Here is a 13784-nt window from a genome sequence, read left to right as displayed (position 1 = left end):
CAGCATGCTGGTTTAGATTTTCTATACCCTTCTCCTGCAAGTACTAAGCCAGAACACTACACCCCTGCACACGGTTAGTCATTCTGTCCTAGAATGGCTATAATTCTTTTAATACTTAATTATTAATAAACTTTATAAAATTACTGTATCATCCCACTCAGTCTCACCTCCATATAACAAAAAAGTTTAATAAAATTTCCATAAATATGGAAAGCTTTTTTTTTTTATTTCTAGTAATACACAAGTGAACAATATAGCCTCAGTTACCTTTTCATAAATTTATTGAAATTACTCATTTTCAGGACTACTACTTTTTTCACTGTTTCTTTCTTCAGCACAATCTCTATTCATGTGTTTGACTGCTACAGATTACACAGCATTAACTATTTGTGCTTTGTCCTTTCATATTCTTAGAATCACTCTATATACTGTAACTTAATATATCTAGTTTCTAAAAGCCTGATTCAATTTTCTGAATCATCATCATCAATCTCTTCCTCAAAAGCTGTTACAAAAGTTCCAAGATTGCAGTCTCATTTGAAGTCTTTTTTAATTTGAAATAATATTTAAATTCAAGAACTTCTAATAAAGGGTATGTTACAATATTATTTCTAATAGTAACTTTATTTCACATATGTACTAGTAATGAACTTATTTCTCACATCTAACCTTTTGTTTTACCCTTACCACTATGGATAACAAAAGAGGTACAGGGACAGGAGGGGATGTTAGATTCTATAATTTGTTAAACTTAAATATATTAACAAGTCTAATCACCATCTGCTTTCTGTAGATATTACAGTTGTATCTCTACATATTGTGTTATTGTGAAAACTGATTAGAGGGTTCTTAATAAAGTGTCTGAGGTAATTTTCTAATTGATACTGATAACTTCCTGCAAATACACTTAAAATTTAAACAAAAGTGAATAATAAACAAATAAAGTAAAGTATGTATCCATAAAATTATCTTATCTTTATATATGTTTATGTGTCTGAAACCCATTTAAAGCTACAACTTCTTATTTTCTACATTTTGCTTGTACTCAGAAGAAACAATTCTATAAATATAATAACCTCTATATTTAAACAGCATTAGTACACAAGAAACATGGATAGAAAGAATAGTCCTTACCTGATTAACAAACAAAGCTGTCAATAGAGTACCAGAATTCACATTCTCTGTTCGTGGCAAGACAACACTCCAGGAAATGAACTAGATCAGTAACTAACTGTTCAGTGTTCATGCTCTCTTAGTCAACCAAATACTCTATAGCTAATGAACAAGTCAAAGTAATTGTTCTGCCAATTCAACCATATACTAGTGTGAACCTGATGTAAACCTGTTAGCAATTACATAAAATAGCTGAGGAAAACTCAAAAGCATTTCCTGGTTCAAGAAAATCTAGTTCAACCAGAAAATAAAGTAGACAAGAGTAAATAACAAAGTTTCAAACATTTTTGAATTTTACTAACATCACACATGCCAGTCATGTACAGGTATATTAGGCTGTCTTATCCAGTACTAACTGTGGAACTGTTTGTCATACATGGCTGCACAAGCACTCGAGCATATCCCTTCACAGAATATTTTAAGATTTATTTATCAATGTGTCCCAAGGCCATAGGACATCTTGTGGCAAATCTACTACATGCAATTAATTTCAATAGCTAAACCATTTAGTAGCAGATCTGTCTCCACATAAAATTAATTTAGGGCAGTTAAAAAAAGGAAACCTCTTAAATAACTTTGCAGTTGTCAAGTGAAAAAGGAAGTAATGATACAAAAACAAATTTTACATTTTTTTTTTTTTTTTTTGTTTTCAAATTCAATTATTGTACAACTAAAAGAAATCTAGACGGTTATCCCACAATGGCTGTCATGGATAAATCACATTGCATAGTTTTGCATTTTCACCACCAAACATTTTATTCATCACAGGTCTAACAGATTTTAGATTGTTTTTGTTATTAAGACACTGTAAAAAGTAACAGTATATCTCTCAATTTTAAGATAAAGTAAAAGCTCTAATAATCTGGGTGTTTTTAAGAAAACTTGGCAAATGATTTGTTTTTGGCATAAAATAACTTTACAGCTAGATTAATATTCTAAGCAGAGTTGTTACTTTTTTTTGCAGAGCATGGCATGATCCTAGACAAAACTGCAAATTTATCTAGATTGCACTAATAATTCAGTTTTTTTACCAGTTTATTTTGTAATAGGTAAATGCTACTTATTTTTCTGAAGTGCCTCCTTACAACAGTTTATCACAGTGCAGTGCAGTGCATACATAGCTCAGGAATTTACTAATTCATTTTACATATGTACATAGTCTCAGTTCTAATCTTAATGAATGTCCATTTCTGCCTAAAATCCTGCTTATTTTTCCTGACAAAATCCCATCTACTCCTGACCACACTCATCTTATTTGTCCAAATTACAAGGGGTATCTGAAAAGTTTCTGGTATACTACATATTTAATTATTTGAAAATAAAAATAAACGTGATAAATATTCAATTGCAAACATTTATGTGTGAAACCCAATTTTGAGACTAATATCTAAAATAAGCAAACAGTGTAATTCTCCATCATATCCTCACTGATTTGCTTCCCAGATAATCCTTTCAAAAAATGAAGAATTTCATTACTGCAGGGCTCTTTTCTTTTGTAAAATTATTTGTTCCATTGAAAACGACTTTTTTAACAAAAAAAAAAAAAAAAAAAAAATATATATATATATATATATATATATATATATATATTTTTTTTTTTTTTTTTTGTATATATATATATATATATATATATATATATATATATATATATATTTTTTTTTTTTTTTTTTGTTAAAAAAGTCGTTTTCAATGGAACAAATAATTTTACAAAAGAAAAGAGCCCTGCAGTAATGAAATTCTTCATTTTTTGAAAGGATTATCTGGGAAGCAAATCAGTGAGGATATGATGGAGAATTACACTGTTTGCCCACCATACTGCACCATGAAGACTAAGCTGCTGAATTCAAAAGGAGTCTCACAAAAGATGAATTTGGGTCTAGATGACCTATGATTATCTCAAAAACAGAGAACATTGAAATATGTAACAAAGACCCTAAACACTCTGAATGCATATTGTATTGTCCACAAAGAACTGGGAATTAAAAAAATTTTCAATGAAATGGTTACCAAAAAATTTGAATGCAGACCAGGAGAAGAAGAATTGTGAAAAAACGATTCTTGCAAAATTTTCTTAAGATGTATACAAGTTTACCAGCCAACTGGTAACCATCAATAAAATTTGAAATCATTAACTATGACCCAGAAACCAAATAACAGTCCATAGAGTGGTATTATAAGAAGGTTCTCTCTCTCTCTCTCTCCTCTGTAAGAAACTCAAAGGTGCCCCAGCTATCCACCTATCCATTTCCACAACAATGGAGGTAGATTGTTCCAGCAATCAACCACCCGTTTGTTGTTGTTATTGTAGTGAGGCATTAGGAGTATCAGTGACTAAGGCCTTATGCTCTGTATATATATTGTCTGTAAATTACATGTGCTCTAACATCGATTTTCTGTTTACTGGATGAAAAATACCACCCACTGGCCAAAGGCCAACTTCTGCACCCATCCTTTGTCAATTTCAGTTTACACCCCATTGTGTGCATAGTCTGAACAAGAGGAAGTACTCCCATCAGCATTGAGTTTGCTTATGCCATTCAAAGCCTTAAACACCCCAATCAGATTACCTCGCAGGTGACTAGTCTCCAAATAATGAAATTTTCAGAACTGAACCTTTTCTTCATAAGAGTATTCCCTTTGTTCCCCTCACCAATCTTACTGCTTTTCTCCATACTCATTCCAGCAGCTCTACATCTTTCCTAAAATGAGACCTCCAGATCTGTATGCAGTATTCAAGATGTGGCCTGATCATTGCCCTCTGCAATGGGATAATCACCTCTTTATCCCTGAGTGTAGTACCACACAGTTCATGTTACTCTGGGATTATTCTTACATATATGCAGTACCTTTCATTTGTCAATGTTAAGCTTCAGTTGCCATAGATGGACAGTGCAATGTTCAGTCAGTTTGGTGTAACGTAAGCACTGAGAAAACAAATATGAGAGTAGGAGTATGTTATAGGCCTAATAACTCTAATGTGTACAACAAACAATGGTAACAATGGTACAGAAAAATAAAATGGGCCAGTAAATCAGATTGTGTTATAATGGGGGATTTTAACTTCCCAAATATTGACTGAAACTTGTTGGTTGCTCACTCGCACACTAACAAGACTTTTTTAGATTCATTGGATGATTGTTTTCTGCAGCAGCATGTCCAATGGGCAACCAGAGAGTGTAATACTCTCTGGGTGCCTCCAGGTGGCAGTGATCACAGTGTATTCGTGTGGGATTTACTTCAAGATATAACTACCATCGGGGTAAAGGGAAGGGTTTTTGCTTCCGTAAAGGTGACTACAGTGGTCGCAATAATTCTGTACAGTGCGACCAAGTAATGATGTTACCAACAGCAAATTCTAAGTGGAAAGCATTCAAGGAACTAATTGTGGAAGCTACAAGGCTTTTCATACTGATTAAAAAATATTGTTCAAGGTTTGGGCCTAAATGGATGTCAGATGAATAATGAGACTTGAGGCAGGGAAGAAAAATGCATGGGATGCATATAAATTATCAGGTGCCACTGAAGCCTATGGCAAATATAAGCTAATCTGTAATCAAGTCACAAAGGAGATTAGGCAAGCGAAGGCAGATTACAAGAAATCTTTGGCAAAGGATGCTAACAAAAACAGCAAGGATTTCTTTATTTACATAAACTCTAGAAGGAAGGGGATCAGATTGGTACACTTGATATCGATAGTTCGACTATTGATGATCCTACTCAGAGATCTGATAATCTGAATGAGTATTTTGCTTCCACATTCACACATTAGGAGTTAATGCCGGAAGTTTATCAAACTGTAACAGGGTGCTTCATGATTTTGTAATAACTGAGGAGGAGAAACTGTTGAAGTTAAACATAAGAAAGGCACCAGGGGTGGATGGGATCTATTCAGTTATATTAAAGGAGGTGGCAAAGGAAGTAAGCAAACCCTTAGCCATAATTATCAGACCATCCTTGCACTCAAGGGAAAGCCCAATGACTGGATATGTGCAACTGTATCCCGATTCACAAAGGGGAATATAAGGGTGACACAAGTAATTACAGACCAGTCAATTTAACTTCTGTTCTGAAGAAAATAATGGAGTCACTGATTAAAGTTGCATTGCAGGATCATCTTTTCAGGAAATATGTACGAAGGAAGGTTGTTCCAGAAAACGGCAGTTGAATGAATAAATGAGGAAGATGAAAAGTTGGTAATGTGAGTTTGAAGTTGGACAGTAAATGGATGTTGGCTGGTGGCGGCACATGTTCGGACTGTTTTGAAAGAGAGAGCAGGAATTATAGAAGCCAATTCAGAAGAACAGTGCCCATGGAAGTATCTATAGAAGAGGCATGCAGCAGAAACAGTACGTCTATGACACAGCGAGTGGAGAGACTGTTAGAGATGAATCATTAATTAACCTAACTGCCCTCTTCTGAATGGAATCAAGAAGCCTGAGAGAGGTTTTGGGGCACCACCCTAGATGTGGGAACAATATTCCATGGTAGGGCTGATTTGCGATTTATACAGAGTGAACAGCTGTTTGGAAGAAAAGTAACGCCGAGAGCGAAAGAGAAAACCAAGTTTTTTAGATGCAGAGGAAGCAATATTTATAATGTGCTTGAGCCAAGAGAGATTACAAGTCAGGGTAATCCCCAAAAGAGATATATCGTTTTGCCTAGAAATCAGAGTGTCACCAAAGATAAGCATAGGAGCAGAAGAATCATTTTTGCGAGATATAAAACAAGACTGAGTGTTAGAAGGATTGAAATCAACTAAGTTGTGTTTGCCCCACTGGATAATTACCTGGAGATCTGTATTTAAGGAATTAGTAGCAGATTTTCGAGAAGTTGAAGCTGGTTGAGCAGAACAAGGTTTCTTAAAATGGAAAGTGGAATGCAATATGCTGTCGTGGCAAAACTATGGATAGGATTTCCAGTCAATGGAAGGTCATTAATATACAAGAGGAAAAGAGTGGGGGAAAGAACTGAACCTTGGGGGACCACCGGCATTAGTGGAGAATTTGGAAGACAGAGAGCCATCTACCATCACCTTCAGTGAGCGATCAAAGAGAAAACTGGATAACCAATTACAAAAAACAGTTGGCAAACTATAAGATGGAAGCTTGTTTAGAAGACCTTTATGCCAAACACGATCGAAAGCCTTTGAGATGTCAAGAGCAACTGCTTGTGTTTCACCGAACTTTTCCATTGAATTATCCACAAATGGATAACATAAACCAGAATATCACCAGTGGATCGACACTGACGGAATCCATATTGGCGATCATTGATCAGACTGAAGGTTTCTAGGTAGTTTAAGAGTTGGCGGTTAATTGATTTCTCCATTACTTTAGAAAGAGTAGAAGTAATTGAAATGGGACAATAATTGGATGGGAGGGATTTGTCACTGTTTTTTAGAAACTAGCTCGATATGAGCAAATTTCCAAGCAGAAGGAAAAACACCTTTGGAATACGAAAGTGAAAAAAAGGTGGCAAAAAACAGAAGTAAGTTCAGGAGCACAGGTTTTGAGAACAATTAGAGAAATACCATCAGGACCTGCAGCTTTTTTAGCATCAAGATTCGTCAAAATCCTTCTGACATCCTTTTGACGGAAGGCCACAGGAGGCATTGAATGGAGCGTGTTGGGAATGCTGGGAGTTTTACCAAGCTCATTAATACATGAGTTGGAAGAAAAATGGGATACTAGCAGGTCAGCTTTATCCTTGGCAGAAGTGACAACAACCATCTGATTTGGACAGAGGTGGGAGCAGAGATGGGCAAAAGTTGCGGCCAATAGCTTTGGCAAGAGACCAGAATGCTCGGCTACCATTAGGGCAAGAAGCAAGTTTTCTACTCTTAGCCTGTTCAAACTCTAGTTTGGACTGATTAATAACTGCTTTACAATTGTTGCAAGCTTTGGTGTAGGCAGAAAATGAAACTGAATAATTAGAAACAAGCCAATTACAGTATGCAACGTTCTTCTCTTGAACAGCCTTATCAAATTTATTGGAAAACCAAGGTTTAGATAAAGGACGAGATTTTAAAGTGGAGTGTGGGATAAAGGATTCCATTCCTCCAAGAATTATTTCACTGACACGATCTGAGCAAATGTTGACATCAGAAGGAAAAGGAGAAAAGAAATCTCACAGGTCATCCCATTTTGCATTCTTGTAATGCCAAATAATATACGAGGTTGGGAATAGCCATGAGATAAACGCTCCATTGGAGAAGAGACAATCACCAAGTTGTGATCTGTGGTGACTAAAGGACCTCTCACTTCGACCGTGTACTTAGAAGGGTTGTTTGTGAGAAAAAGATCAAGTGTGTTTGGCTGTATGGTTACGACTGTCCGGTATTCTTGTAGGTAAATGAACAATCTGTGCAAGGTTGTTAGTAATTACAAAAGCCTTGGCATCTCGACCAGCTGGGTCGGTGTGACTAGAAAATGGAAGCCAGCTGGAGTTGTGAATATTAAAATCACCAAGGAAAATTACCTCACTCTTAGGAGAGTTGGACTGGAGAAAGTCAAGTTACAAAGAGAGGAAGTCAAAGAACTCCAAGTGATTAGTGATTGGGAGAACGGTAGAGACAACAGATGAATTTGACACGATGAGGTAGAGAGATTTCAAGCCAGAGAAGATCGAAAAGAGGAGATTACAAATTACGAAGTCTCTGACAGGGAATATCGGAATGGACATATGTACAAGTACCACCTTTGAGGCGAAAGGAATCATAGAGCGAATAATTTGGGCAACTGAGATGAGCAGTAGTTGAATCAACTGATAACTGAGATTCTGTCAGAAAAAGTGCATGGGGTTTGGCAGACTGCAAGTGGAAATGGACATCGCTGAGATCAGAATTGAGACTACGTATATTTGTGAAATGAATTAGGAAGTGTTTGGGAGGTTTAGATCTTTTCGCAGGTAAGCTTACTCTATTAGTTTGACAATTCATGGTGTATTCAATGGTAAGAAAAAGTAGGTGGGACATGCTGTATGAAGTAATGAATTTTTGGATATGGCATACACATGGTAAGAATATACCCAGATCCTTGATATAACCTGGCCTCGACAATGCCCCCACATACACACTACTCGGACTCCCTCCAGTCACTATCTGGCAGAGTAGAGCTAGCAAGATTATACACTAGCTGATCAGTAAGCCTCCTAGAGAGTTACCAATAGGTTCGGTCCGGTGTACTAACCAGCGGCCGGCCTGCGAACACCATTTTAGAGCTGTACCCTCAAAATGTAAGGAAGATTAGATCAAGCCACGATGTTCATAATAATCTCAAATGTCATCAATCATACTGCATGATGGAAGAGAGGGAAGGGTTGACCAGAATTTAGCTGTAGAGACTAAACATGGGTTCCACCACTTCAAGCCTCCAATAAGCAAAGTGGTGGTATTGCACCGGTTGAAGAGAGTCATCTACCACCTAGTACTGCCTGGTAACAGAGGGGTGGCATTCCTTCATGTGTGGGCACCACAACTCGACCCCTGCTTATGTTGGTTCACACCGGGGTGGTCACCCAGCATGTACTTGTGCATGGAGGTTATACCTAGGATTACTAACAGTCCCACCATCGTGAAGGTGCAAGCAAAGGATTTGGCTGCCACAGACCGCCCAGACTTTGCCGAAATTGGGTTCACTTGACTTGAGTGTCACCCGAATATCAGTTCCATCAGCGTTTTAGACTCCCAGATAGCAAGGACAGCTTGTCTGGCATATCTGAGAGAATGTCTGTGACAACCTCAAGGACCAAATTACTCTCATTAACCACCTCTGCCAAACTTTTTCATCTGAAAACTTTGAAATTAAGCTTGATGTACCCTCATCAATATTATTAATAAACACGAATACTGATGAGAGTATATCAGGCTTTTTCTCCATGTAATTTCTTTAGCCTTTTTGGGCACACAGTTGGTAGAATCGCCATCCTTCCCATATAGGGTCAAAATGACCTGGGTTCGAATCCTGTCTATGCACAAGGAATTTTTTGGGTATTTTTCACGTGGCTGAATTAGTATGTCCTAGATGAGGATAACATGGTTTACTCTCCCGGAAACTCAGGTTCTTCATCCACAAAGCAGAAAATCACAGAACACAAGCAATTTACAGATTATACACGGTGCAATATGGCCATAGTTACTGATGCACCTAATACCCTACAACAAACTTTTCTTTATTGAAGAGCACAGATCTTTTTACTTCATCATGCATTTACAATTCTCCATCCAGTAAACAGTTCTAACTATTAAACGAAGCTATTGTATTAGGGTCATCTGGAAAGATATTTTCAACGACCCATATGTATTATTATTATTAGCCATATAGTGCAAGGAAGCCTGAGGCTTATGCTGCACCAGCCAAAAAAACTAAAATTTTCTGAATTACCCCAAGAGAGAGAAGTAGAAGGGAATCACCAAGAAAAAGAAGAATGATGATATCCAGCTCAGGCCCCTGGGTGTGCCAAACTCACCAGATATGAGCCCATGGGGGTTATAGTCATTAAATGGCGTGTTCTCTGGTCAATTTGCCAGCTTAACTGGATGAAAAACCCTAGTTTTTCCAGGGGGGGGGGAACCTTGCTATCTATGCCTGAAACCGACTAACTCGGCCAACGGAGTGAAAAAAGCTATTAAAAGTTTCTCTCGTCATTGATGAGATCGATGAAACTGCTGCTGTTCTGGGAATAAAAACTTTGCTATCCACGTCTGAGACCGACTAATTCAGCCATGAAGTGAAAAAAGCCCATAAGCGTTTATAGCATCATCGAAGAGATTTCAATCTGGGCCTTTTCCACCCGGTGTTTGAAGGAGAGTGATTATAACACCTGTGTCAACCATGTGGACTAGAAGGTTAAAATACACGTCTGAGCAATGCAGACAGGCGGCCATTCTTCTATGCATTAGCATTAGCAGAGGCATACGAAGTAAGAAAGCAACTTTTTAAGCATTACTCAAAAAAAAAAAAAAAAAAACCCTCCCACTTCACTCATCTATTCACTCAAAATGCTTATCCAGCTCAGCTTTAAATTTATTTAAGCTATCAACGTCCACAACAAGAGATGAGTCTCCCAGCAGTCAACTACCTGCTGGTTAAAGGCAAACTTCCACACATCTATTTTACAACTGTCTTTCCTCAATTTGAATCTATGCCCCCTGAGGTTCTTCATCTGAGCAAGCGGAAGTATCCTGTCAACACTGAACTACTGAGTTCTGCAAATTGCAGCAACAAAGTTTCTGTTATTTTGCAGAAGTTAAGCCTATCGTGGTAAGAGCACCCCCTCTGTTGCCATCACCAATCTTGTTGCCCTTTGAACTCATTCTAGCAACTCTATATCCTTCCTAAAATGAGGCCTCCAGACCTGTACACAGTATTAAAGGTTTGGCCTGACTATTGCCTTGTACAACAGGATAATAACCTCCTTTTCCCTGCTAGCAAAATTTCTATATATCATTGACAAGACTCCATGGCCTGCTCTGGTAGCCCGTCTGCACTATACAGCAAACTTCATATCTGACTACACAATTACCCCAGGTTTTTTTTACTCTCCACTTCCCTGAGTGTAGTACCACACATTTGGTACGTTTCTCTAGAGTTACTGTTACCCATATGCAGTACTTTGCATTTGTCAATGTTGAACTTCAGTTGCACTTCTCAGCCCATTTACCCAACTAATCTAGATCCAGTTGCAGTAACATAGTCTTTACTGGCGACTCCGTAGCCAGGTGGGAAGGAACAGTAGTGCGTAGCACACGCTTCTTGATTAGACCAGGGTTCGAGCCCGTCACCACCAAATGCGGAGGATGCGGAAAGGTCAGGGAATGCCCATCGCAAATTCCCGGAGCAATATGGCCTTAGTTGCTAATGCTCCTAAAAACCAAATAACAAACATAACATAGTCTTTACTGTCATTAACAATCCTGCCAACCTTTGTATCATCGGCAAACTTGGTCTTTAAGCCCGATATACCCTCATCAATATCATTGATGAACACACCAAACAACAATGGGCCCAGCACCGAACCCTAGGGAACTCCACTAATGTGTGGCCTGCATCATGCTTAAGCAAAGTATAAAATGTTGTTCTGTATACTTATGATTCATAATTGTATATCATCAGTTTGTAAGACTTTTGTTCGGTTATTATTTTTAATAAAAATTAAGTTTCCATAGTTTTTGTTAGTTTTTGGAATGTAGCCCCCCCCCCCCAATTGTACTGGTTCTTGGTCCCAGGGGTTCACATTTGGGCAAGTATGGGCTTGGTACACCCAGAGTTCTGAGCTGGATATCATCATTCTTGGTGATCCCCTTCTACTTCTGACTCTCTCTCTCTCTCATAATAATAATAACATGATTTCGCACTCAAGAGACTTTATGGGAACCTAACTACCATGTTATGTGAGGTTTACCTGTATTTACAGTTTATTGCATACATAATTTTTTTTTTAAAACCCAAGAATTTGTTCATCTTCTTCTTTACGCAAAAACTGTGAATTATTATTTTGTGTTTACTTTATTAGTTCTTGAAAATAAATAACTTGCCTGTTCAGTATAATATTAAACAAGCAACAAGAAATTGCTTACCTACATAATTGAAGCTATACAGTGTCAGTAAAAGTAATGCCACATTATAAGTTATGCCTGTGAGTTTTGGTATCACGACCTTCTACATAAGGGAAATACTCTATACACTTACTGTTTTCTTTATGCAGTGTAATGAAATGTCAGAAAGAAAGAGAAGAGTAGAAATAATTGCATTAAAAAGTAATTCTGTTATTTCTTAAATTCTCTAGAGCAGTGGTTCTCAACCGTGGATTACCTTATGTTTCAGAGCAGACATGAAGCATTATTCTATAGATAGTAACATTATATTATTATTATAATTATTAGCCATATGGTACAAGGAAGCCTGAGGCTTATGCTGCACCAGCCAAAAAAAAAAAAATTCCTGAGTTACTCAGAGAGAGAGAGAAGTGGAAGGAATCACCAAGAAAGAGAAGAATGATGATATCCAGCTCAAGACCCAGGGTGTGCCACACCCATACTCACCAGATGTGAGCCCCTGGGGGAATAACATAATAAATGAAAATCAGTAAGAGCTAAGCTTTCAATGAACAGAATAGTTACAGAATGGTTGCTGATTTTGATTTTGTTCAAAAAAAGAATTTCATAAGTTGAATATTGAGAAGTATTAGCCTAAGGAGACAATTTTGAGTCAACTACCGAAAACATTAGATGAATTGCAAATTGCACTCCTGGAAAATGTGATTCAAAAGCCACAGAACCGATTGATTTTCTCATTGGAGATTGGGAACGAGAGTATATCCGTGTGAATGAAAGCTCCGGCTAACAGAAGTTTTTCTTAAATTTTTACCACCTAGTGTGACCGTTTTATTCACTTAATTAACATATTAACTCATTTTCTAGCAGTATCTTTATTTTCCTAGTTATGCTACTTAGTTTATTTTTAATTTATATAGAGATTTTGTACGTTATTACTTAGTATCAATGGAACCTTGTACCGTTCGAAACATGCCGCCATTATTGTAGTATATTAGATCGATACGGAATAGCGTAACGTATATCTCGAACTTGATAGCGTATAGTTAGTTATTTTTGGTTTTTAGGAGCATTAGCAACTAAGGCCATATTGCTCCGGGATATGCGGTGGTCATTCTCTGACCTTTCCACATCCTCCGTATTTGGTAGTGACGGGCTCGAACCCCGGTCTAATCAAGAAGCATGTGCTATGCACTGCTGCTCCTTCCCACCTGGCTACGGAGGCGCTTGATAGCGTATGGTATAAACGTAAAACTAGATAGCGTAATACGTAGCACTGTATTAGGAATCTGTTAGCTTAGTATAATTCATCAATTAAATTTGCGCTGACTTCCAGTTAACGGTACACCCTTCTAATTATCAACCCCAGGGGGCTCACATCTGGCGAGTATGGGCTTGCCACACCCAGGGTCCTCTGCTGGATATCATCATTCTTCTCTTTCTTGGTGATTTCCTTCTACTTCTCTCTCTCTCACACACAGGGTAACTCAAATTTTTTTTGGCTGGTGCAGCATAAGCCTCAGGCTTCCTTGCACCATAGGGCTAATAATAATAATAACTGGCTGTGAGAAGCGGGGGAATTCAGTGATTTACAGGTTGTGACTCGCTGCACCCCCCTCGTCGTTTCAGACGGGCGTTACTGGAGCGCTGAATGCGAAATTCGTCGCGTACAGGTTCATTTGCATGCTATTGATCGTTCGTTGCTGCTTGCTACAATTAATGTTCGGTTGTTGCTTGGCACGTGGTTACTCATTTAGTCATGAAGTCATCCTGCAGGTAAACTGTTTCGTTGTTTTTTGCTGCTGTGTGTTTTGCCGTCACATTTTCTTTTTTTTTATTTCTTTTTGTGTTTTTTTTTGACCATTATTCAATCCCAATGGAGCGAGTGAGTGCGAGAATGTTGTATGGTTTGGAAAGGGACGGATGTATGTAAGGCTGTGTCATTGCACGTGTTAATTGACTTTGTGTTTAGCGAAAAAAGGTTATGTTTTACGCGACTTCAGAACGGATTCAAGAAAAAACCGGTCGCTGGACGAAAAAAAATATGATATGAGTCGTT

The 13784-nt window shown here is 37.8% G+C and overlaps 1 protein-coding gene across 5 annotated transcripts in view; it reads right to left on the bottom strand.

Annotated features, from left to right (window-relative positions):
* LOC150085459 (protein quick-to-court-like) overlaps positions 1-13784 on the bottom strand; it is a 118582-nt gene that overhangs the window by 43539 nt on the left and 61259 nt on the right. The window contains exon 1 of one of the 5 annotated variants that reach the window (XM_090373265.1): positions 1135-1242. The exons of the other annotated variants lie outside the window; for them this stretch is intronic. The gene's annotated coding sequence lies outside the window, so the exon portion shown is untranslated. Of the gene's footprint in view, positions 1-1134; positions 1243-13784 lie in introns of those variants that run through there. 5 annotated transcript variants of the gene reach the window in all.

Source organism: Mastigoproctus giganteus, chromosome 5, assembly GCF_048544385.1.
Source record: "Mastigoproctus giganteus isolate SK-2022 chromosome 5, ASM4854438v1, whole genome shotgun sequence".
Taxonomy (NCBI): Eukaryota; Metazoa; Arthropoda; class Arachnida; order Uropygi; family Thelyphonidae; genus Mastigoproctus; species Mastigoproctus giganteus.
Note: the sequence above shows the minus strand (reverse complement) of the source record. Positions and strands in the feature narration are given on the sequence as shown.